The following is a 26,420-nucleotide window of genomic DNA, read 5'->3' as shown; positions in this document are numbered from 1 at the left end:
CCATTTTAGGAGGCACTCGTGCCGCTCAGAGGATAAAGATAATTCAGGGCTCAGTTTCAATAAATAATACATAGTCTCAGGTACAATGAGTACCTGTAAGTACCTTCTGCGCAGCCTCACGACGTAGGTTATCGCTCTCCCTGCAGTTCCAGAAGCTCACTGCGCACCTGTTGTTGATGAAACCGCTCCGTGAAAGGCTGGTATCCTAACAACCAGGAACATTTGTTTATGAGGTAAGAAAAATAGAGGCCCCAAAGGGGAGTAAATTAGAAGCCCCAGACGGAAGAGCAAGGCTGGAAATCAGTGCTGGCGCTCCGCCCTTGGTTCCTGTGCCCTTGCGTTCCTCTCCTTTTACCTCCTGTCAATCTAGATTAACAGCGCAGATCCAGGCTAAATTTTGCTACTATCAGTAGTGATTAGTGTGAGTTGATGAAATCGGATTATACAGGCGGACCTCTGCCTTCCCCCTCAGCAAGCAACACTGTGTGATTAGAAAGCCTGTTGTCCTTCTCTTCACCGGACTGAAGCGTTCTGGAAGGTTCTACGGTAGGGAATATGCTACCAAGAAAACATTTGGCCACCAGAAGCTGCTCAGAAACAAATAGAGGTGGAAGGAACCATCTATTTCACTTTTTACTTTTTCTTCCAAATTCTGATGTTCTTGTAGATTCAAAGATCAATTACTACAGAAGAAATGGAGGTTATTATTTTATTTCATTGAGATTTTTTTCTTCCAAGGAGAATGGTCACTTTGACCAAGAGATTGAGGTGATGGGAGGTGACAGAGGGAGCCAGAAACTGGGTGTCACTTTTCTTGAGCTTCTATTATATGCACAAAGAAATTTATATATACTCAGGCTCAAACAATGTGGAAAGTAGGTATTAACATAAATACTTTAAAGAAAAGGAGGCCAGGCTCAGTGGCTCATGCTTGTAATCCCAGCATTTTGGGAGGCCAAGGTGGGCGGATCACCTGAGGTCAGGAGTTCAGGACCAGCCTAGTCAACATGGTGAAACCTGGTCTCTACTAAAAATACAAAAATTAGCCAGGCATGGTGGCGTGTGCCTATAGTCCCATCTACTCGGGAGGCTGAGGCAAAAAAAAAAAAAAAAAAAAGAAAAAGAAAAGAAAAAAAAACTTTAAAGAGAAGGAAATTAAGATACAGAGATGTCATATACCTCTCAAAAAAGATCTATTAAGTTAAAGGAGTGCTTTTTAGACTCTTCTCTCACTGAAATCAAATGGCATCTGGATTTTTTTCTTTCAGTCTCTTTCAACCTACTCTAAAAGAATTGCTCATCTATATATTTTTAAAGGACCATATGTTGCCCTTATGTGTCTAAGAATTCTTTGGAATTATGGTTCCTACTTATTTTAAAAATAATAATGTTCCAGGACTCCTCAAAAAACATAGTTTGGAGTAAAATTTTATAAAGGATGAAACAACTAAAGGGGGCCACACAGCTAACCACGTAGATATCAGTGCTATCAGCAGGGGCTTAAGCCACTGATAACTCTGCACCATCCATCCAGCATCTACAGTCAATTATAATAGCTACCATTTGCTGAAAATGTTCTCTGTGGTATTTTACATTTTAAAAAAATCTTACTCAAAATGAAGACAACTTCATAAGATTGATTTTGAATGATTCCGGATTTCTTTTTTTGGAGGGGGCGTAGAGGCAGTATTAACCAGCATTTAATTTTAAAAAAGTAAAACCTGATATTACAACTAAAGTTGCAGATATGAATGAAATTTTTAATCAGTTCAAAATCAGAAGAAAAAATTAAAATAGACACAAAAGTGGAGACAAATTTTTTTTACTTTACTTTTATTTATTTGTTTTGAGATGGAATCTTGCTCTGTCGCCCAGGCTGGAGTGCAGTGATGCGATCTTGGCTCACTGTAATCTCCACCTCCTGGGTCCAAGTGATTCTCCCACTTCAACCTCCTGAGTTGCTGGGAGTACAGGCATGCGCTGCCATGCCCGGCTGATTTTTGTATTTTTAACAGAGACAGGGTTTCACCGTGTTGACCAGGCTGGTCTCGAACTCCTGACCTCAAGTGATCTGCCCACCTCGGCCTCCCAAAGTGCTAGGATTACAGGTGTGAGGCACCACGCCTGGCAGAGAAAAGGATTTTTTAAATAAAAGACTGCCTTGATTCTGAATCTACTGGGTATCTGTGTGTGTGTGTGTGTGTGTGTGTGTGTGTATGTGTAAATCTTATTTGCTGCATTTTGCTATAGGTGCCTAAAAACTATGTTTTTTTCTCCTCAGGGAGTACAGTACTCTTGGGTTGTTCAATAACTGTTGTTGACTAATTGGTTACATTTCCATTATGAAATTTGAAACAGTATTTTGAATATAATTTTCAGTTAAAATTTTCTGCAACACTACTGAAAAATGAATAAAGCAATTTGGAGCCTGATGTTTTGGCTAAAATATGAATGCAAGAGATTACTTATTTGTACTTTTTACATTTCAGAGTGCTTAAAAATCATAAAGGGATATCCAGAACAAACATAGTGTGTTAGCACAGAGTTGTATGAGAGTAAGACCAGACCATGTAACTCCGGACAATTTTAATTCTAGAAATATTTAGTTTCAAAGTACACCTGAATTTGTGTTCCATTGAATTACAATGTTCTGATGTTGTTATGGGTTTGAATTGTGACCTCACAAAAAGCTGTGTTGAAATTCTAGGCCTTAGGACCTCAGAATGTGGCCTGATTTAGAAATTAAGGTCTTTATAGAGGTCATCAGGTTCAAATGAGGTCACTAGGGTGGGCCTTAATCCAATATGACTGGTGTCCTTATAAAAAGAGGAAAGTTGGACACAGAGACAGACCTGCACAGAGGGAAGATGATGTAAAGATACAGGAGAAGACAGCACGTGATTGCAGCGATACAGCTAGGAACTAAGGATTACTAGGACTGTCAGCAAACACCAGAAGCTGGAGTAGGCAAGGGAGAATCCTCCCCTACAACCATCAGCAACAGCATGGCCCTAACAACACCTCTGTTTTCCTGTTTTGTTTTTGAGATAGGGTCTTACTTTGTCACGGAGGCTGGAGTGCAGTGGAATGATCATAGCTCAGTGTAGCCTCAACCTCCTGGGCTCAAGCAATCCTCCCACCCGAGCATCTCAAGTAGCTGAGACTACAACGGCATGCCGCCATGCCCAGCTGATTTTTGTATTTTTTGTAGAAACAGGGTTTTGCTATGTTGCCCAGGCTGGTCTTAAACTCTTGGGCTCAGGTGATCTGTCTACAGGCATGAGCCACTGCGCCTGGCCCTGTTTTTGAATTTCCAGGCTTCAGAGCTGTGAGACAGTAAATTTCTGTTGTATTAAACCACACTATTTTTTGGTACTTTTGTTACAGCAGCCATAGCTAATACAGATGTCAAATCACTAACTGTCCCTTCTCCTTTTCCATGACTCTTTGAAGTATTCCAGGCTCCTTTCATTAATGTCACTGTAAAATGTTAAAAGTAAAAATGTCAGAATTTGTATTTGTGACTTGATTTTTTTGAGAAAGAGTCTTGCTCTGTTGAACAGGCTGGAGGGCAGTGATCTTAACTCACTGCAACCTCTGCCTCCCATATTTAAGTGATTCTCGTGCCTCAACCTCCTGAGTAGCTGGGATTACAGCCACACGCCACCATGCCTGGTTAATTTTTTTATTTTTAGGAGAGACGGGGTTTCACTATGTTGGCTAGGCTGGTCTCGAACTCCTGACCTCTAGTGATCTACCCACCTCGGCTTCCCAAAGTGCTGGGATTACAGGCGTGAGGCACCGCACCTGGCCTATGGCTTGATTTTTAAAGTGTGCCTATATTAGTTTATATATTTGCCTTGAATTTTAACTTAGTCTGTATATTTCATTTATTAGGTCTCCTTAACTTGGAGATCTTGGACCCTATGGGGTCTATTAATAGGTAGGGTCATGAATTTGAATGTGAACAAATTTACATATTTATTTTCAGTAACTTCTGACTAAAACTTAGCATTGCTTTAAAATATGAACACTGTGAAAATATGAAAAAGCCACAGTGATATTAGCAATACCTAGTAATGTCAGCAATAGGAATAACAGACATTTTCTGTCCTATTACAATAGTTTCATATACATCACAATTACAACCTTATGTCCGTCTTCCAGTTAATTATACACACTCTGAATTATTCATGGAGAATTGCAATTTGCTTTGGAATTTACATGGAAATGTATAAAAACATTAAGATAGTTTGATGATGGATGGTCAGATACATCACATGATAAAGCAAGCATAAGTAATATTAATGGGAGAATCTAGGCAGTGAGTATACGGATATTCTTTGTGGGGTCAGCTTTGCTGCATGTTTAAAACTGTTCATACTAAAATGTTACAAAATGTTAGAAAAAGATTATGTTTATTGGTGCTTCAAAATTATGATAATTGTGCCCATCACTAGTGTTGTTATTTAATGTATTCATAGATGTACCTATATTACTACACCACAGATTTGGGTTTTAAGTATTTCAAAAACTGTGTTCCCACAGTTTCTTTTGTGATTCTACAAATTTCTTATTATTCACTTAAAAATAAAAGACTTCTGTAGGCTTCACCAGACTACAAATGGGTTGACAATACACTTAAGAATTTCATCTGTAAGGTTATGATTTAAAAACTAATGAATAGCAATATTATTCCACAAAGCTATTTGAAAGGATCAAGTTTAGAGTATGTCAAAAGTAAAAAAAGCAAAAACAAAAAAATGGAGACTTCAAAATGTCATGTAACAACTGTGAAAAACATTAAAACCTTGCTGATATTTAAGACATAAATTACATTTTGTACCAGTTATCAACCACTGAGTAACATACTCTCCCAAAACTTAATGGCTTAAAAGAACAACTTATTACCTTACGGTTCTGTGTATTCTTTGAGCTCAGTTGGGCAGTTTTCATTTGAGGACTCTGACATGATAACAGTCAGCTGCTGGGGCTGCCATGTGAAGGCTTAATCAAGCCTTAGCTGGACATCCATGATGGCTCCCCCACGTGGCTGACAGTGCTGGCTGTCAGCTGGTAGCTCAGCTGGGGATGGTGACCACAGAAAAACATGTGACTGCTGTGTTTAGCTTGAGCTTCTCACAGCTTGTCTTCTGGGTTCCAAGAGACAGAATCCCAAGAACAAGCATTCCAAGAAACCCTAAGGAGCTGCAAAGCTTCTCACCTAACCTTGAAAGTCACATGGCATTACTTTCACCATGTTAGACCTGCCAAAAGTGGGTCACGGAGGCAGCCCAGATTCAAGGGAGAGGACTATACAAAGACAGGAATACAGAGTATGTGGCTCATGGGTTGGGAGAGGGGCATCTCTGGAGACCAGATGTGCCACCTCCATAAAACTACCGTACATATCTAGGAGAAGGACTGCACATAACCTGGATTTGATGAGCATAGAACTGCTGACTGCTAGCCTTTCTCACTTATGTCTCCAATACGTTTAGCTCATTATTTCTCAAAGAGCCCCAGGTGAATTCCTTTCCCACTGAATTTCTTATGCTGGCCTTGGATAAGTAAAATTGGGGCCAAATATTTGATTTAGTACTCCCTAGTTCCCCATTATCTCCAAAAGCTCAACCATTCTCATCCAATTCCTTCAACCACAATAGTCTTTTTTTGTAGACAAGAAATGCATTCTATATATTTTTCGTTTTTATACCCTTCACATTTCTAGGACCAAGCATACTGCCTCATACACAGCAGTTCCCCCAAAATAATCTAACAATTTTCATCATCATAAGAATCAGATGCAAGAAGCTATCCTGGCTCTTGGAAGTGGGTTGGAGGAATAAACAGAAGTTGTCATCAGTATGCACTCACCACAAAGAATATGCAAACCCTTCTGTGACTAGTTTCTGGGGACAGAATGGGAGAAAGTTTTGTTCCTTGATGGGATTCAGCATTCTCCTTTAAGTGCACATATTTCCAATAAGGGAACTGATTTTTATTGTGTCCAACCAGGTATATCATATCAATCAAGGATATTTTAGCAAATCTGAATTGACCTTTTAGTGGAATAAAAACTGGAAACAGATAAACTAGGTGGTATGGTTTGGCTGTGTCCCCATCCACATCTCATCTTGAATTGTAGCTGCCACAATTCCCACGTGTTGTGGGAGGGACCTGGTAGGAGGTAATTGAATCATGGGGGTGGGCCTTTCCCTGTTGTTCTCATGATAGTGAATAAGTCTTATGAGATGTGATGGTTTTTAAGAGGGAGTTTCCCTGCACAAATTCTCTCATTGCCTGTTACCATCCATGTAAGATGTGACTTTGCTCTTCTTTGCCTTCTGCCATGATTGTGAGGCCTCCCCAACCATGTGGAACTATAAGTCAATTAAATAACCTCTTTCCTTTTTTTAAATTTACTTTTTATTTTTTTTTTAGGTTTTAATCACATTAATGTATTTTTGAAAAAAGGAAAAACTTATTCTTACATATAGGCTGGTATCAGTGATGAATAATAATAACACTACAATTTCTGTTTTGGAAACTTCTCAAAAATCCATGACATTGTCAAAATCAATCTTCTTTACATATTCATGGTCAGTATTCAGGGGAGCTATATGTACTAGTCTATCTTTACTCATAGTTGATTGAAGAACATTTTTATTAATTTTAATTTTAATACTTTATGTTCTAGGGTACATGTGCACAAAGTGCAGGTTTGTTACATATGTATACATGTGCCATTTGGTGTGCTACACCCATTAACTCGTCATTTACATTAGGTGTATCTCCTAATACCATCCCTCCCCACTCCCCCTACCCCACAACAGGCCCCGGTGTGTGATGTTTCCCACCCTGTGTCCAAGTGCTCTCATTGTTCAAGTCACACCTATGAGTGAGAACATGAACTGTTTGGTTTTCTGTCCTTGTGATAGTTTGCTCAGAATGATGGTTTCCAGCTTCATCCATGTCCCTACAAAGGACATGAACTCATCCTTTTTTATGGCTGCATAGTATTCCATGGTGTATATGTGCCACATTTTCTTAATCCAGTCTATCACGGATGGACGTTTAGGTTGGTTCCAAGTCTTTGCTATTGTGAATAGTGCCATAATAAACATACATGTTCATGTGTCTTTATAGCAGCATGATTTATAATCCTTTGGGTATATACTCAGTAATGGTATGGGTGGGTCAAATGGTATTTCTAGTTCTAGATCCTTGAGGAATTGCCACACTATCTTCCACAATGGTTGAACTAGTTTACAGTCCCATCAACAGTGTAAAAGTGTTCCTGTTTCTCCACATCCTCTCTAGCACCTGTTGTTGCCTGACTTTTTAATGATCGCCATTCTAACTGGTGTGAGATGGTATCTCATTGTGGTTTTAATTTGCATTTCTCTGATGGCCAATGATGAGCATTTTTTCATGTGTCTGTTGGCTGCATAAATGTCTTCTTTTGAGACATGTCTGTTTGTATCCTTCGCCCACTTTTTGATGGGGTTGTTTTATTTTTTTTCTTGTAAATTTAAGTTCTTTGTAGATTCTGGATATTAGTCCTTTGTCAGATGGGTAGATTGTAAAAATTGTTTCCCATTCTGTAGGTTGCCTGTTCACTCTAATGGTAGTTTCCTTTGCTGTGCAGAAGCTCTTTAATTAGATCCCATTTGTCGACAACCTCTTTCCTTTCTAAATTACCCAGTCTCAGGACTGCCTTTATCAGCAGTGTGGAAACGGACTAATACACTAGGTGAATGAACAAGGCAGACAATAAAAGGAAAAAAACACACTTAAAAAAAGTAACTCCTTGTCCCGTCAATATAAGCCTTTTGGGATCTGTTTCCCAACAAATTGAGTACTCATATTTGCCAGAAAGAGTGCTCAGCATTCTATAAAATATTTTATCACACTGAGTTAATAAGTCTTCCTAACAACCTATAAGGCAGTTACTATTACTCTTTCCATCTTATGGGAAATAGAGACCAGGAGACTTTAAGTGACTACTGGTAAAACCCGGCTTTGACCATTTCCCAGGCTGATGCCAGTGCCTCCCCAGGTGGCTGGTCTATCTTTCATCTATGGCAAGGGCAGCTGTCTAGTGCTCATACACGGAGGGGGCTGAAACAGATTTGCAGCAGACAACTTTGTTTCTCTGCATTCCATTCTGTCAGCCCACCTCTGAACCCAGCCACAGCTGCAGCATCCTCTGTCCTACCTCAAGCCTAAGCCAAGGGACTCTTCACTCTGCCCCAGGGTCTTACGACCTGTAAACATCCATTATTTTCACCAGCCAGCTCAGAAATGTGGGGTAATGACTGCCCCTAGAGACAACTCTCAATGAATCGGGGACAGAAGCTGTGAACAAATCCTCCCCAGTGCCATCCTTAAAGTGGACAGTTCTGGAAGGTTTTGGTACATCTTCCAGGGAGGTGTAATGGAATCCAGACCCCTTGTGTCCATAACTTTAATAATATTTCCCCTCGTTTTTTTTTTTTTGTTTTTCTTGTTTTTTTTTTTTTTTTTTTTTTTTTTTTTGGTGACAGGGTCTCACTCTGTCACCCAGGCTGGAGTGCAGTGGCACAGTCTTGGCTCACTGCAACCCCCACCTCCTGATCTCAAGTGATTCTCTTCCCTCAGCCTCCCAAGTAGCTGGGACTATAGCCATATACCATCATGCCTGGCTAATTTTTTGTATTTTTAGTACAGACATGATTTTGCCATGTTGGCCAGGCTGGTCTTGAACTCCTGACCTCAGGTGATCCACCTGCCACAGCCTCCCAAAGTGCTATAATGTTCCTTTATTTTGGCGTTTCCTCCTCTGTCTCCCAGAAACATCCACTCCAAGAAATTACCTAGACTAAGTCCTTGTCTCAGACTGCTTTTTGGGAACGAGGTTTGTTATTATTGGACACACACAACAGTAAACAGTACCCCACCATTCAGTAGGGAGAATGGAAGGGATGCTCCCAATCTGTGTGTGTTTCTTCTGCAAATTCACCAAATGGGTCCCTACTGAAAGAGGTCCTCGGAGATTACTAAGTAGCTGCAGTGTTCACATTCAGGCTTGTTAGTTATCTTACTAATTAGACGGTGATCCCCTTGAGGGTAAGTGGTTTGACTTTCAGTGTTGTTTCCAACACAGCTCCTAAATGGCTGCTAAGCATCTAACAGGTGCTCCATTAGTATGTGCTGATCAACGAACTAAGTGGCTCATAATCTTGACTGTGACCTCTTTTTGTTCTAGCTTATTAAAAAGCAGTCAGTATCTTCCCTAGGGTATCTTCCCTGGGCAATTTTCTCTGCTTGAGCCACGCTTTATCCTAATCTTCAATTGTCTAACACTAATGAGTATTATTTTGTTTGAACATGTCTACCCCAAACAATCAGAGAGACTCGAATAGAGATGGAGTAAGAATGGTGGAAGGAGCATAGATTTCAAGCCAGATAGCCCAGGGTTGAATTCAGACACCTCAGCCTACAAAATATGGAAATCCTGGCAAGGCAATTCACTGTACTGAAGCTGTTTCCTTATCTGCGTACAGGCATTAGTGATACCCTACCTCGTAGGGCTTTTGTGAACAGTAAATTAAATCATGGGCAAAGCATGTAGTATGGTAAAGCACACAGTGAGTGATTTATACCCAGGATCTTTCCTGCCCCTGGGCCACTGCTTGGTTTTTATGATGTACCTATTGTGTGATCAATACATCAATACATAAAGAGAATAGATTTCTCTTTTGTAAGGGAAAGGTAATTAACTGTCATTTTTATTTCATGTGACTGAAGCCAAAATCAAATAAGATCATGGATGTCAAAGTTAGTTGACATTTGTAAAGGTAACAACAGGTAGTGAAGACAGTGAAGATAGGGCTGCCACGTACAGTTGTACATTCTGTGCACTGTTCAAAAGGCCAGGCCAAAGGATGAGTTAGGGGTGAAATAAAGAGAGGCTACATCCTCCCTGTGAGTGTGCATTTTTCTAATTTTCCTACTCAAAGAGAGTACCTTTTTTATAATACACACAGAGGGGCCACAGTGACTAGGAGAGGGATGAAGTGTATGAATTCAATAGTAGACTTTAGGACCAGGCTCATCGGGTTCAAATCTTGGCTCAGGCATCCTTGGACACAGTGGCCTTGTGCCTCAATTTCATCAGCTACAAAATAAAAGATTTTTATGGTGCTCATAGGTTATGAGTATTTCATGAATATATGTAAAGCACTTAGGCTAGTACCTGCCAAATAGTAATTGTTCAATAAATACTCATGGTTAATTTTTATAGTTTTTATTCTTGTAAATGTAACTCATAATCCCCATGTGTCAGCTATGGTGAAACAACATACAGTAGTAATAATTCAAAGTAGAACTTATTCTACTTTGAATAAGTGGCCACCAGAATTTATTCTCTTGGGTGAAAAATTTTTATTTTTATTTATTTATTTATTTATTTATTTATTTATTTATTTGAGACAGTCTGGCTCTGTTGCCCAGACTGGAGTGCAGTGGCGCGATCTCGGCTCACAGCATCCTCTACCTCCCAGGTTCAAGTGATTCTCTTGCCTCAGCCTCCCAAGTGGCTGGGATTACAGGCACATGCCACCATGCTCAGCTGATTTTGTATTTTTGGTAGAGACGGGCTTTCACCATGTTGGCCAGGCTGGTCTTCAATTCCAGACCTCAAGTGGTCTATCCACCTTAGCCTCCCAAAGTGCTGGGATTACAGGCATGAGCCACTGCACCGAGCTCTCGCGTGGAAAATTGTTTCATTTAGCTCAAGCCAGGCTTTTAGTACCAATGACTTTGAAGAGCTCTGTATTTAGTTTAGACCAAGCTGAGTATTTCTAACAGGTTGCCTACAATTTTATCAATAGGTCATGATACTTCTTATGATAACTTCTCTTTTGATGATTTAGTAACTAAATGCCGACCCTTGTTGGATTATAAACTCTTCAAGGGCAAAAACTATATTCATCATTTTAGTATATATTACTCTGGCATATCATATGCAAGAAAATGCTGCTAAAATGATAATACAAATGTCTGCCAAGTGAACTTCAAAGACACATCCCAATAGAACATGCTGCAGTGACAGAACCCAGAGATGACAAAGACATGAATAACGTTACAAACAATCGTTTCTTAAGCAAGGGTCTAACCACAGCATCCTTCCCCCTTGGTGGGAGTCATCAACAATGACTTGTCATTATTCAAAAGAGTTACAAAGCCATTTCTGGCTCTTCCTGGCTGTGATCATTGGGGAAAGGTAGAGGAAAAAGGGAATGGGGAGGTCCGGGAGGGAGGGGCTCTCTGAACTCCTTCCAGGAAGAAAAGAACCATTTGTTTTACCAGTTCTGGGATAGCTTTCAAAAAGACAGCCAAATCCTTTCAGATTTGATTAATTTGGCCAACCAACTAAATTAAAGTGTCCTTGATAAGAAATAGGTGAAGGAATGTATAGAGGAGGTTTCCAATATGCTCAATTTCAAACAAAACATACTAAACATATATATATATATATATATATATATTTTTTTTTTTTTTTTTTTTGAGACAGGATGTCTCTCTGTTGTCCAGGTCGGAGTACAGTGGCATGATCATGGCTCACAGCAGCCTTGACTTTCTAGGCTCAAGCAATCCTCCCACCTCAGCCTCCCTAAGTTGCTGGAACTATAGGCACATGCCACCAGTCCTAGCTAATTTTTGTATTTTTTCGTAGAAGAGGAGTCTCATCATGTTCCCCAGGCTGGTCTCGAACTCCTGGACTCAAGTGATCCACCTGCCTCGGCCCCCCAAAGTGCTGGGATTACAGGTGTGGCCACAGCGCCCAGCCTAGAGATTTTTTTAAAAAAATTTATTTTCAGGGATCAATTAACCCAACATAGGCTGTGAAAAGCAGAATGACTATCTTTTTCTGTCTTAGCCATTTTCGATCTCCATTTCCCTTATTGCAATAAAATTTTAGCCTAAATAAATCATGTTTTGTGAGTAAACTAGAAGAAGATAGAATCATCATATTTATATTTCGTTTTCTTTTTTTTCTCTTAATAGCGCCTGTCACTGCGACTTTTCTCATCCCTTGATCACCTCACCTGGGGAATATATAAGACTGTGGCCTTCCTGATGGTCTCCATTCAAATCCAATTGCCTACGTTGCCAGAAGTCTTTCTGGAGTGCCTCTTGCCACATCAATGCAGACTCATGATCATGATGAGGCCAGTTCCTTATTACTCACCACATCAAATCTTTTCTGGGTAGAGACAGGGTCTCACTATGTTGCTCAGGCTAGTCTCAAACTCCTGGACTCAAGCTATTCTTCTGCCTTGGCCTCCCAAAATGCTGGAATTACAGGCGTGAGCCACCGTGCCCAGGCACAACATCAAAGTCATAAGCCAAATCCTGCATTTCTTTGGTCATGATGTATGCATAGCAGTTATATAATTAAGCTTAAAATTAATCTACATAGTAACAGCAATATTAAGGACAATCTTTTCTGTAACTTGATTTACTGGAACACAAATCTTTATCCATTAGCCTGAAAAATATCCATTTCTGTATAGTACCTAGGTTACTCACTTAAATCCAAGATTTGAGTCAAAATATAAGTACAGTTAATCACATTGTGTTATAGCTGGTTATAGGAAACTGGTTCCCAGACAAATTCCCATACACGATCTGCTTAAGTGAGGATAACAGATTGACTCAGGAATCAAAAGCAATCCATTTTTTAAAAAAGAAAAAAATGAAAGAGATGTCTCATTCTAGCTGCCAGACTATGATTTCCTTGAAATAAAAGATTATTTCATTCATCTTTACATCCCGCAAGAATAACATAGTGTCTGAGATGTGCTAGGCATTACATAAATATTGATTAAATGCATAAATGTAGACATTGTTAAGCTGAAGATTAAGTATGTCTCACTTCATAATTTATGAGATATGTTTTAATTATCATTTGTGTTTTAGAAACCTCTGCATATATATTTCATCTTTATATTGATTTATCGTGTCACATCATTTAAGCTTATGCTAACATTTAGTGCTCACTCACTTTTGTCTCCTTGGTTGATCATATTTTTTCCCAGGTATGTATTAGAGTTTGGGCCACCTGGTGGAAAAGAAGAGAGATCACTGAAGTCCCCATAAGGGGCAGGGCCCTTACTTAAAGAATATACGCCTGTGGCAACTCAGAAAAGCTGGACCATAAGACTTCAGAAAAACCAGAGACAACTTTTGATTTTCACTCTGGTGTTCTGCCATGAACACAACCTTGCGCCTTTATAGGCCACTCCTCCTGCATGCTTTGCGGTCTGCACCCGGTGCCACCTGGCTGACTCTCCCTTTTCCCATGCAGGGTCTTTATCACATAGCTGCCACTTCCTCACGGGATTCTTTACTCAAAATTTGGCTTGCCATGACTCTCCATGACTTTTTTCTTCTAAGAGACAAGGTCTCGCTCCATCCCTCAGGCTGGAGTGCAGTACACAGGTGACTGCAGCCTCAACCTCCCAGGCTCAAGCGATCCTCCTACCTTAGCCTCCCAAGTAGCTTGGACTGCAGGTGCGTGCCACCACACCAGGCTAATAATTTTTTAACTTTTTGTGGAGATGGGGGTTTCGTTATATCGCCCTGTCTGGTCTTTAACTCATGGACTCAAAAGACCCTCCTGCAAGGCTGGCTGCAGTGGTTCACGCCTTTAATCCTAGCACCTTGGGAGTGGGTGGGTGGATTACCTGAGGTCAGGAGTTCGAGACCAGCCTGGCCAACATGGCCAAACCCTGTCTCTACTAAAAATACAAAAATTAGCCAGGCATGGTGGCACATGCCTATAATCCCAGCTACTTGGGAGGCTGAGGCAGGATAATCGCTTGCACCCTGGGGTCAGAGGTTGCAGTGAGCCAAGATCATGCTACTTCACTCCACCTTGGGCAAACAGCAAAACTCCACCTTAAAAAAAAAAAAAAAAAAAAAAATATATCCTCTTGCCTTGGTCTCCCAAAGCTCTGGGATTACAGAGCTGGGTGCGTGCCACTGTATCCAGCCCTCTATGACTTTAGTTCTCATACATGGTAATCTTTCAGCTCCTGCTCCACTGCGAAGTGATACTGTGAATTCTCCATTCAAATTCCTAAGTCAAAGTGCTCAACCAAATACATTTTGGCTGCTTGTTTGTGGGGTGAGGGTGCTGTCCATGTAGTTTGTATATACAGAGCTGCCATTTGGCAGTGACTCTGAGTTGGGCAGCTTCATGTAGTAGAAGGCTGTTGGCTAGCAAGTACACGATTGACGTTTCCAATAAGATTAGCCTAATCATCCACTTCTTAACGTTGCTTATTCTGGTTTCACTCTTTGATTCTAAGTTTACTTTATCATGAAGTTGTCTGAGATCACCACTTTTGCCCAAAGTCTGTAACGGTTCTAATCTTTTATATCATGTGAAACAGAAAATGTTGCATGGTTCAGAGATGTTCTGTGTTTATTGATTAGTTATTATTTGAGAGTACTATAAAATATATATTAATACTTTGACTTGTTGAAATGTATGAAAGATAGAAAAGGAATAAAGAAAAGTTAAACCAGAATTTCCTCATTAAATCTGAACAAAGTTTCATCATTCTCGTGGCAATTAAGTTAGTATTTTGAAACCAGAGAAATTGGTTCAAATTTCGAATAACAACTGATAGTAAAGTCCTACTTCAAAATTTAAAATCTTGAGCTTCTCTGGTCTGCATGGTAATTTAGAAACCATGAATAGAGCACTGATTGTATCATTCTATGTAGTTTACAAAAAGTAGAGCCATTATTTAACAAGAAGAAATTTTTAAAACCATGATGAGTTGCATGGGAGAATAAAACCCAATTTTATTTTCTTCACGAGCCACTCATTTAATTTGAAACCTTCTCTTTTTTTAGAAAAATAAATGTTATTTTTCTTTTTTTAAATCTTCAACTTTTAGTTTATTTTCAGGGGTACATATGCAGGACGTGCAGGTTCGTTACATAGGTAAACGTGTGCCATGGTGGTTTGCTGACCAGATCATCCCTTCGCCTAGGTATTAAGCCCAGCATCCACTAGCTATTCCTCCTGATGCTTAATATGAGACTAATTTTCTGTGCATACTCTTCTATCAGCTCCTAGAAGCTGATATTCAAAACCACATGTGTGTGTAGTCTCCTGCATCTATTCCCTTATTATGAAGCTAACCTTCCACCTTCATGAAGAAGTTTGGCATTAACAGGATAAAGTTGGGAAATGAGTCCGGAAAGCTGGTATTTAGATGGCACATTGGTACTTAAATCTGACCTATCAGAGGCCTGGCAGAAAACTAAAGTCTATAGCCGGAAATCAAACCACAGGGGAAACTGTAAGAACTCTGAGCTGCTGCCATTTTCTCCAGATAGCGATGGAGCACAGCTGTCAGAGTGAAATCCTGGCTGACTGACTGACTGCATAAAATGCCATGAGAAACACCTGTCTCATCAAGGACATTAAAAAGGTAAACACGGAACATCCAATCAAGTCAGAAAAAGCCAGCTTTCATCTCCTTTTTTATGGAGTAGAGGCCAAATCAGTGTCTTTTAAAAGAGTATCCTTCAATCTGATTGTAGTGTCAATCATAGCTCAAAAGTTAAGTTCATTGGAAAAAAAAATAAAACCTTGCAATAAGAAATCATACAAAGAAAAAAAAAAAAAGAAAAATCAGAAAAGGACCCTCCAGCCCTGATGGTTTTTCCCTTTGAAGTGGGGATTCATTTTGAAATTTTAAGTGTTTTTTGGTCTGCAGAAATAAGAATCCTATAATTTTTAAATGGTTATAAGCATGTTGTAATTATAGTTCAGAAATGAAAATTCTATGAAATTGGTGCTTTGAGGAGGATTGACTGAAGGTTATTTAAAATAATACATTTTTGAAGCCATAAGACTAAATTAAGTGAAGGTCTGGACTATATGAGAAAAAAAAATTGTGGATTTCTCTTTTAAAATATTTACAACCTTGAAGGAAGAGAGGTCGTGACATAGAGAAGTTCTGACCCTCTCTTGACCCATCTTTAATCAAACAAAAATTCATAGGCAAACCTTGCTTAGAGCGCTTACACACACAGTGACAAATTCTAGGGTCTTTCTGAGCTGCTGCCATATTCAGATTTGAGAAGTAGGCGTTCAAGAGTAAGTTGAGGAGCCTTCTTGCACAACCTTAAGTCACTTTTTAAGATATTTTCAGTGTTCTTTCAGATAAAAATGGGTGCTGACGGGTGCCGATAGTTACTCACAGTGTGAACAATTTGCAAAATACTTTTCTTATTCCTTTCCACTGAAGGTGCCTTATCTCTCCTCTTTTTTTTTTTTTTTTCTGGACTGACATTTATTTTCATCAAAATAAGTAGTCAGGTTGATTTATTTCACCCGAATTAACCTTATATAAGGGAAGTTGCCAGTAGGCTTCACCATGTAGTCCATTGCGCACAGGACATCCGACTTCCTTCTGCAGCATCCATAATGATGTCAAAGTTAGAGGTTAGTAGGACCCCCAAGGAGTGGAACTTTCTGGAAAAGCAAAATCCAAATCGTATCTTTCCTTCTAGATATTCACCAGAACTGTGTCTGTTCAGACCTGTGGTTCCAACAAGAAGAAATTCCAACAAGAAGAAGAAATAAATGGTATGAACTGGATCTAGTAGTTAAAGTTGTACCTTGAAAGGAATTAAAGAGTATATGGTATTTCATTTTAGCTATTTTATAAATATGTTCTTCAAAGTGTTGCTCAGTCAATTCTGCAAGCTTCTACTATAATTCAGTATTATAATTCAATAAGTTGCCAACACTTACTGAATATCTGAGTAAAATCTTTATTGCCATGACTACTTAAATTAATTCAAATACTGAGTCCCTACTTTGCAAATTTTTGCCAGGTACAAATCCTACTGGAATGGCAATTCTGTCTTTTGAATTCTGGATGTTTCCTTATAAACTCCATCACTATTAGTCACCATTTCCATCATCTCCATTTATGTAATGAGGAACATCAGCATTGCTAAGCTTAAATATGTTAATTCTTCACTTTCTAAGCTTTCACCACTGGAGAACATAGTTCATTTTTAAAAACAGTATCATTAGGTTCTATGTATGTGCAAAAAAATCTGTGGTTTTTATCTGCCCAGGATCCATTTCCCTCCTCTTTTTTTCTTTCTGGAAAACAGCACTTGGATTTTCCTCAGGGAAATCCTCCTCATCCTCCACTGTCTGCAGGCTTGGTGAGAGAGCCAGTCAAGCAACCCTCCCCTCTCCTGGCCTGGGGAGATCAAGCCAGGTCACTCTGATCCCCTCTCCTAGGAACTTGAACCTTGAGACACTTGACACCAGTTGACTTGAGGTGAAGCTGACTCACCTCAAAAGATAGACTCCAAGCAGCCCAGCCACAGTTCCCAATACTGAAATTCTCAGAGCAGCCCTGATCCAAACTTCAGCTTTCCTTCCATAGCTCTGCTATTGACCAGTAGCCCTCAAGCGATAGTGATGCACAATGAAGTCACAATGAGAGATTATTAAACATTAAATTATCAGGATCCATCCCTGAGATTCAGAGTCTATGGGTCTAAGATGGTTCCCAGAGATCTGCATTTCTTTTTGGACAAACATCCCTGGGAATCCTAATGATCCTAATGCTAATGACCCAAAGAACACACTAAGAAGCTGTATTAGTCCATTCTAATGCAGCTAAAAAAAAAAGACATATCTGAAACTGGATAATTTATAAAGAAAAGAGGTTTAATGAGCCTCTTCAAGGCTGGGGAGGCCTCACAATCAATGGCAGAAGGCAAAGGAAGAGCAAAGGGATGTCTTACATGGCGGCAGGCAAGAGAGCTTGTGCAGGGGAACTCCTCTTTATAAAACCATCAGATCTTGTAAGACTTGTTCACTATCACGAGAACAGCATGAGAAAAATCTGCCCACATGATTCAGTTACCTCCCACAGGGTCCTTCCCATGACTCGTGGGGATTATTACACTTCAAGGTGAGATTTGGGTGGGAACACAGAGCCAAACCGTATCAGAAGCATTACTACAAACTTCCAGTGAATTCCGTCTTTTAAACTAGAAAGAGGTGATTTCTGGTATGTATCACCAAATCATATTACCCACCCTCTCTGAAGTTTTGGAGGGTAATTATGGATATAGAGGCATAGAACCTTGGAGGAGAGGAAGGGAGAGATTCCACATCTTCCAAGTAGATTCTTTTAGCTCACCATTCCTTGACATCTTGCCCTGTCTCCCTTAACTAGGAGCCTTGAAAATCATTAAGAAGCCTTTGTTCCTATTAAAACTATGTCCCACTCCTCTTTGTAGAAAAAAGGTTGTGATCCACTCTTTTGAATAGCTATCACATTGTTTCATAATATCATATCTGCTCCAAAGAAAAAACTGACTCACCCAATAATGAAACTACCATAGAGAAGTCAATGGGACACTTTGGGGGAAGTTTCACAGACTCACTAGAAATATTACCAAGAAAAAAAAAAAAAGAAAAGAAAAAAGAAAGGAAGAAAGAAAAACATGGTAAGAGATGGAAATTGCAACAGAACCCTTGTCCATTACTCTTTTTATTCAGGTTTATTGTTTGGAAATCAGGGTAGGTTACATAAATTATTTATTCCTTTGGTGATAGGGAGGAGAATGGTGACCTGCTCATCATAAAAGTGCAAGGAAGAAAAAATCCTCAATAAACAAAAAATAAAGCTACTTCTGATGATTCAAACAGAAGAGAATTGGCTGTTATCTCAATGTAATACCAACGAAGAGAACACACACAGGAGTCTAGCTCAATGGGAAACATCTATTCAGCAGAAAGGTCAGCTGGCAATGAAAGCCTCTAAACCAACAATACAAAAGGCTGCTTCAGAGAACAGCTACCTGCCTGTGCTGCAACAGGGGGAAGGAAGGAGGAAGGACACATCTCCTAAAATAGGAGCTGCTTGTTTTATATATGGTAAAGATGTTAGGGAAGGTTTCCATACATATAGCCATTAAAGCCCTTAACTCAAGGCTTTAAATAATCTGGTGGTGTTTTTATTTTTAAATGGCTGTGCTTGAAGATAGGTTTTTGTTTTAAAATATGTTTTTGTTTTTAAACATATGTACCTACTTTTGTAACTGCTGTTTTAAAATGAAGTTAGTTTGTGGGTTTTAGTCAATGTCATGCTTTCAATGAGAACTCAGATCTCCTCTGCACTTCAGCAGGTCCTTGTTATGGGTAAATAAGCTGCTTCTTGCTTTAAATTCTTAAAAGAAACACAAGGAATATCATCTAAATTGGGAAAAGAGGCCAAAAGAGGAAATGACTACATAGTTTCAAACTCTAGCAACCAAATTTCTCTTCTACTTTATGCATATCAACCAAATTTCCTTCACTTTATGCATATTGACGAGACCAAGAAACATTTATACCATCACAAAGCTCTGTGTATGTGTGTTTATACAAACAAGTATATAGTGAATTTCACATATATCACATAAATCAGTCAAGTATCTGTGGGAAGCTTCATAGACTCACTGAGAGCATTACCTCTATCCTCCAAAATGACATACTATAATGACAAGTAGGCATAAAGGGGTAGTAATGAAAAAGTAAAAATTTGATATTTCCCCAGCATTATGTATATATTGAGGGTCTGTCATTGGCCAGGCATTCTTGCTGGGCAACAGAGATACAACAATCAAAAAGGGAATGAAAGAAACTTAGGTTCAAAGATGGGCAGACAACTAAAGGGATAATTAGGATAAGGTAGGGTAAGTGTTACAATAGGGGAAAAGCAAGGATACCTACCCAAGACCAGGGAACAGCCTCTGTGGAGGAGCACAGGCAAATGAAAGAGTGTTGTTTGTTGGGAAACTGTATGAAATTAAATGCCACTGGGACTTCAGAGGATGAAGGTGCTGTGAGTTGAGGCTAAGGAGACAAACGGTGGCTTGATCAAGAAGTGTCTCATAGCAACATTGCTCAGATTGCACTCATATTCTCAGAAAATGGGAACCAACTGGGGGCTTTAAGCAGAGAACCATGGTTGCTCCTGAAAAAAATCACAATGGCAGTTCCAATGTGGAGAATAGATTGTTGGAGGATGAAGACTAAGATGGGGTGACCAGTTAGGAGGTTGCTGATATGGTTTGGCTTTGTCCCCACCCAAATCTCATCTGGAATTGTATTCCCCATAATCCCCACTTTCGAGGGAAGGACACAGTGGGAAGGGCCTGGATCGTGGGTGTAGTTTCCTCCATGTTGTTCTTGTGATAGTGAGTTTGTTATGAGGGCTGAAGGTTTTATAAGGGGTTCTTCCCCCTTTGCTCTCTTCTCTGTCCTGCCACCATGTGAAGAAGGTCCTTACTTCTCCTTCTGCCATAACTGTAAGTTTCCTGAGGTCTACCCAGTTCTGGGGAACTGTGAGTCAATTAAACATCTTTCCTTTATAAATTATCCAGTCTTGAGTACTACTTTACAGCAGGGTGAGAATGGACTACTGCAGTTACTGTGGTAACTTGGGAAGGAAATAACAGCCTGCACTAGGACCGAGATAGGTGGAATAGAAAGAAAAGATTCCAGAGCTCTCAAGGAAGTAGCAATGCGTGAACATGAGTGAATGGATCAGAAAGTAAAGAAGAGGGACAGGGACCATGTTTCTGGCTTGGAGAGTATAACACTGTCATTTAATCTAACCAGGAAATGAGGAGTAGATGTAAGTAGTGGTGGGAGAGTGGAAGGGAGGAGCAGAGAGAGGGAGGAATAGGACCGCAAGGATGGAGCTCAGTCTTGCATAACCATATTTACAGTGCCTGGAGAGTTTCCAAATAGAGATGTCTGGAAACTTTTGAATATGGGTCTAAAACTTGGAAGAAAGATCTGGGCTGGGATTTGGTAGCCATAAGCATATGTGCAGAAAAGTTAACTTCAATTTCTCTAGCCATTTTTTCTAAGTCTATTTTTTTTTGCAGATTTTCTTTCTTTTGAGCATTCCTCAAATGTTATGTTGCCATTCACCAGCTTCTCTAGAGTTGAGGATGAACTCATGAGCACCTGAAGGAATAGCAATATGGCAAGACATTGAATATGTCATATGTAGATGAGGACAAATAGGAAGAAAAAAATGGAGACAGGAGAATGTGGTATCACAGAAGTGAAGTGAAAAGTGTTTTAGACAGTGGGATGGGGCCATGTCCAAGAGATGTGACCATGTGACCACCATGAGTGGTGTGTACCTTTAGTGGAGGATGATAACTCAGTAGGCTAGCACAAATTAATGGAAATATCTCTTAAGATGATGTAAATTCACCTGCTTAGATCTCATATATTCCTTCTGACCTTCATTTACTTAGGGAATCTGCCAGCAACCAAGGTGTTTCCACAGTGCAAGTCAATTCAGTAGAACTTGATCACCCTTCAAGAAACATGTTCTTATCATGCAAAGCAAAGGACTTAACCCTAACCCACAGTTAAGCACCTCCACATATAACATCCCATGAAGGCCAGACCTAAAGAACCAGCCAGACCTTGACCTTCTTTATTCCAGAATACTTCAGGTACACATGACAATTTCTCAATCAACAGACTCCTCAATTTATGAATTAATTTTGCTCAATGCATTTCAGATTGAATGTTTTCTAGTGAGCCAGGAGATAACATATATTTAAATTTTATAAGCCTTTCTAGAAAAAGGTGAGAGAGAAATTGATTTTAAGGCATTTGTCACATTAAATATGTACTATCAAATTAAAACATACTTATGACAACATACCTAATGATGTAAAAGGTTAAATCCTGCCTGTTCCTCTATAATCTCATTTTCATGTACTGTTCATATATTGGTAAAGTCTTTTAGACTTCTACTCATGCAAACACCAATATAAATGCAAACACATGTAGAATAAATGCAATCATACTATATACATTGCTCTATGTCTTAATTTTTATATAACATATTCTCAGAATATAAACCTCCTTCTACGTCAGTCTATACAAATCTAGCCTTTTCTCTTTAATGCCTATATGCTATTTCCTACTATAGGTGGTATACCATTTATTTATTCCTATTGTCAGATAATCCTGTTATGTCAAACACATTTTAGTGTTCTAGAAACTCATATATTTCCACCACTAGACTAGACTTTTCTGAGAACAGAGATGAAAGGTTCAATTCCTCTCTACATTTCTAACTTTCAGAATAGCCTTGGGCAAAGAGCAGGGACTCAGTAATTGCTTCATGAATGAACAGTTAGATGATGACCATTACAGCCCTACGTAACTCAATATGCTTTACAAGAGCTTTCTTTAAAACAATGAAGGCATCCTTCTAAAAGGGACTGCTCTTTTTCAGCGTTGGAGAAGTTGTGCTCAGATGCAGAGGGAGGTGGGAATAATCACAATTAAAACAGTACACATTTACTTGAGTACTTACTATGTGCCAAGTGTTTTCATAGTTTAACACGTTTAATAATCATAGAAAACTTAAGAGTAAGACTCTATTATTATCCTTGTTTCATAGAAAGGGAAGTTGAGGCATGGAGTGATGGAGTGACTTGCAGGAGCTTCTCCAGTGTGCAAAGGCTGGGCCCCTGCCCCAGAAGTGTCATTCGCACATGAAGCTGCCTCTCCAATGGGAAGAAAAAGTGATCAGTGTTAACTGGGGACGTGCTGGGAGGTGCTAAGGCAACCAGAGGGGCCCATGCCCCCGAACACGCACCAACAAGCTCATTCTCTACACATGCCCAGAGGTTGCCAACCACCAACTTAATTTCATTTTCCTGCCTCTGTGCTCCTTAATGTTTATATGAAAGTTTACCTTACTTTCTTTTTTCTTTTATTTTATTATTTTATTTCTGAGACGGAGTCTCACTCTGTCACCCAGGCTGGAGTGCAGTGGTGTGATCTCGGCTCACTGCAACCTCCACCTCCCGGGTTCAAGTGATTCTCATGTCTCAGCCTCCTGAGTAACTGGGATTACAGGCGCCCGCCACCACACCTGGCTAATTTTCGTATGTTTAGTAGAGATGGGTTTTCACCATGTTGGCCAGGCTGGTCTTGAAATCCTGACTTCAAGTGATCTGCCCACCTTGGCTTCCCAAAGTGCTGGGATTACAGGAGTGAGCCACCGGACCCGGCCTCTTATTTTCTTTTAATAAAATGTCATTATGTAGTGAGGTTTATAATTAAAGCAAAATTTAAAGCTCTGAAAAAATTAATGATTTTAACATAGCCAATATTAAAAGCTATTATTAACAAAAACACATGCAGTTCCAAATATGAAAAGTTAGCAATTTCTTCCAAAATACACATATGAACTTGACATTCAAAGATACAGAGGTCTTAAAAGCCAAATATCACCCTTAAAGGACATCTTAAGACATATCTGGAAAAGCTCTGAGTGATTTAAGGAGACAGATATATATATATATACATACATACACATATGTACACACACACATATATATACACACACACAGCATATATACACACATATATACACATGTGCCTTTAAAAATCATTTACTGTGAAAATATATCTCCCAAGGCATATATAAGTGTATAGCTCATACTTATTTTATTTATTTATTTAGAGATGGAGTCTTGCTCTGTCTTCTCCCAGGCTAGAGTGCAGTGGCACGATCTTGGTTCACTGCAGCCTCCACCTCTGGGGTTCCAGTGATTCTCCCACTTCAGCCTCCCAAGTAACTGGGATTACAGGCGTGCACCACCACACACGGCTAAGTTTTTGTATTTTTAGTACAGATGAGGTTTCACCCTGTTGTCCAGGCTGGTCCTGAACTCCTGGCCTCAAGTTATCTGCTCATCTCGGCCTCCCAAAGTGCTGGGATTACAGGCGTGAGCCACCGTGCCCAGCCTGCTCATGCTTATTTTAACTGGCGGGACAATTCTGATCACTTGTGAAAAGTATGAATTGTGAGTGAAAAACCACAATTTAAAAAAAAAGTATACTACCTACATTCTGCTAACCAGAAATCTCTGTGAACTGGCACTTCAGCACTTCTCTAGCCCAGAGATAATTGATTTTTATATCAAAAGCACTACAATGTTTTCATGTTAATTAAATTTAATTATAATCCCATTATTTAAACTTGGAAAGACATTCCAAACAAGATGAACAAAGCACTATACATGGAATAAGAGTCGATTTCAGCTTGAATCTCAGTTTGACCATCCTCAGACTCTGTGGCCTTTGGCAGTACAGTTTATTTCCCTGATGTGAAAATTTCTTATCCATAAAATGAAGATATCATCACTTCCTTTGCCTATCCCTAATGATTGCTTTAATGTCAAATGAAATAGTGGGCACGAAAGTGTTTTGTAAACTTTGAAGGACTACGTGAATGTGCACTGGGTAATTGTAACAATCAGAATTTAACTAGAGTACCGAAGCTTAAGTTATGGTATATATACAAATGCAATGTCACTTGGTGACATTTAAATGCTCTAAAAGCTCAAAGGTGATCACACCCTATGGAAAGTGTGGATCTTATAAGAGATTAGTGACATGTGGACTATGTTACCTTCCAGTATCTAGTCATTTATTAAAGCTTTTCAAGACTATTAGTAGTTAGCAACTAACACAGGCAGCAACAAAGTAGATAGCAAATTCCCTTGCTTCATGATCTCCTGTCACAGTAACTACTCATTTTTGAAAAATGATTACATATCAGGCCAGAAGTAAGTGCACACAAACATTATTTCATCTTAGCTCTCACAATAAACTTTTGAAATTGTACTATTATCCTGATTATATAGATGAGAAAACTGAGGCTCAAAGAAAGAAAAGAACCCCACTATCATATGGTAAGTAAATGATTATTTCAAAATTCAAACCCAGGCTAAGTCTGATTCCATTTGTATATATCTCTGTCTATAACGTTTGTCTTTAATGATTTTGTTATGCTAATTACCAGATGCTTTTCTCCTTGCCAGTTCTTTTCTGAAGGATAATGCCTCAAAAGACAGATAACCTAAGACAAAAAGAAGCAAGATACTTGAACAGGTACTTCACAAAAGAAGATGGCTAAATGGGCGGGCACAGTGACTCACTCTTGTAATCCCAGCACTTTGGGAAGCTGAGATGGGCGGATCACAAGTTCAGGAGTTCAAGACCAGCCTGGCCAATATGGCGAAACCGCATAATACAAAAATTAGCTGGGCGTGTTGATGGGCACTTGTAGTCTCTACTAAAATCTACCAAAAATACAAAAATTAGCTGGGCGTGTTGATGGGCACTTGTAGTCCCAGCTACTCAGGAGGCTGAGGCAGGAGAATCGCTTGAACTCGGGAGGTGGAGGTTGCAGTGAGCCGAGATTGTGCCACTACACTTCAGCCTGGCGACAGAGTGAGACTCCATCTCACGGAAAAAAAAAAAAAAGAAGATGGCCAAATGGTCAATAGATGTATGAAAACATGCTTGACTTTATTAGTTATCAGGGAAATGCACAGCAAAGCCATAATGGGATACTCTGACATACCAGACAGGCTAAAATGCAAATGACAATACTAGGTGTAGGGGGGAGGCACGCAGGTGGGAGTGAACATTGATCCGATGTTTCAGATCAACTGAGTGTATCAACTGGTTTCAGAAAGCTGCTGACCAGCATCTACTTAAGAACAATGTATTTATACTGTACCCTATGACTTGGCAATTTCATTCCTTGATTCGCATCCAAAAGAAATGCATACATAAACATTCACAATATGGCATGTCCCAACTGTTTATAACAGCACTATTTTTGATAGCCCCAAACTGGAGACTACCCAAATGCCCATCAACAGTAGCACGGATCACTAAGTCATCATAGAGCCACACAATGGAATACTGTACAGCCATGAGCACGAGAAACTGCAGCTTCAACTATGTGCAGCCACGTGGGTTAACATCATGAATACAATGGTGAGCAACACAAGCTGGATGAGAGGAGAGTGCATGCTGTTTGAGTTCGTTTGAATAAAATTCAGAAACAGGAAAAACCAATCCACCATGTTAGAAGTCAGTTTAGTGGGTACCCTGGGGGAGGTGGGAGACAGCTGGAATTGGAAGGGAGGAGAAAGTCGCTCACAATGCTTGGTTTCTCGATTTGAGCGTTGGTTACACAGGCATGTTCACTTTGAGAACATTCTTCAAGCTCAACACTTATAATTTCTGCACCTACTTTTCTGCATATATGTTATACTTCAGTAATAATACATTTTAAAATTACTAAAAGGATATAATTGGATTGTTTGTAACACAAAGGATAAACGCTTGACGGGATGGATATGCATTTTTCCATGATGGGATTATTATGTGTTGCATACCTGTATCCAAACATCTTATGTACCCCATAAATATATACACCTATTATGTACCCACAAAAATTAAAACATTTTTTCAAAAA

At 39.5% G+C, this 26,420-nt stretch overlaps 1 protein-coding gene and 1 long non-coding RNA gene across 13 annotated transcripts in view; one reads left to right on the top strand and one right to left on the bottom strand.

The window, feature by feature from the left end:
• The window catches only part of CACNB2 (calcium voltage-gated channel auxiliary subunit beta 2), a 398,973-nt gene that overhangs the window by 248,183 nt on the left and 124,370 nt on the right, over nt 1-26,420 (bottom strand). The gene's annotated exons all lie outside the window — the stretch shown is intronic.
• Nucleotides 124-26,420, top strand: LOC103237965 (uncharacterized). Of its 5 annotated transcripts, XR_012093896.1 has the most exons (5): nt 124-233; nt 12,055-15,500; nt 16,588-16,663; nt 21,370-24,840; nt 24,970-26,420. It is a non-coding gene; the product is annotated as an uncharacterized lncRNA (long non-coding RNA). The 5 variants fall into 5 exon arrangements; XR_012093894.1 differs by lacking the exon at nt 21,370-24,840; XR_012093897.1 differs by having other exon boundaries at nt 24,793-26,420.

The sequence above is a fragment of the Chlorocebus sabaeus genome, chromosome 9 (assembly GCF_047675955.1).
Source record: "Chlorocebus sabaeus isolate Y175 chromosome 9, mChlSab1.0.hap1, whole genome shotgun sequence".
NCBI classification, from domain to species: Eukaryota; Metazoa; Chordata; class Mammalia; order Primates; family Cercopithecidae; genus Chlorocebus; species Chlorocebus sabaeus.
Note: the sequence above shows the minus strand (reverse complement) of the source record. Positions and strands in the feature narration are given on the sequence as shown.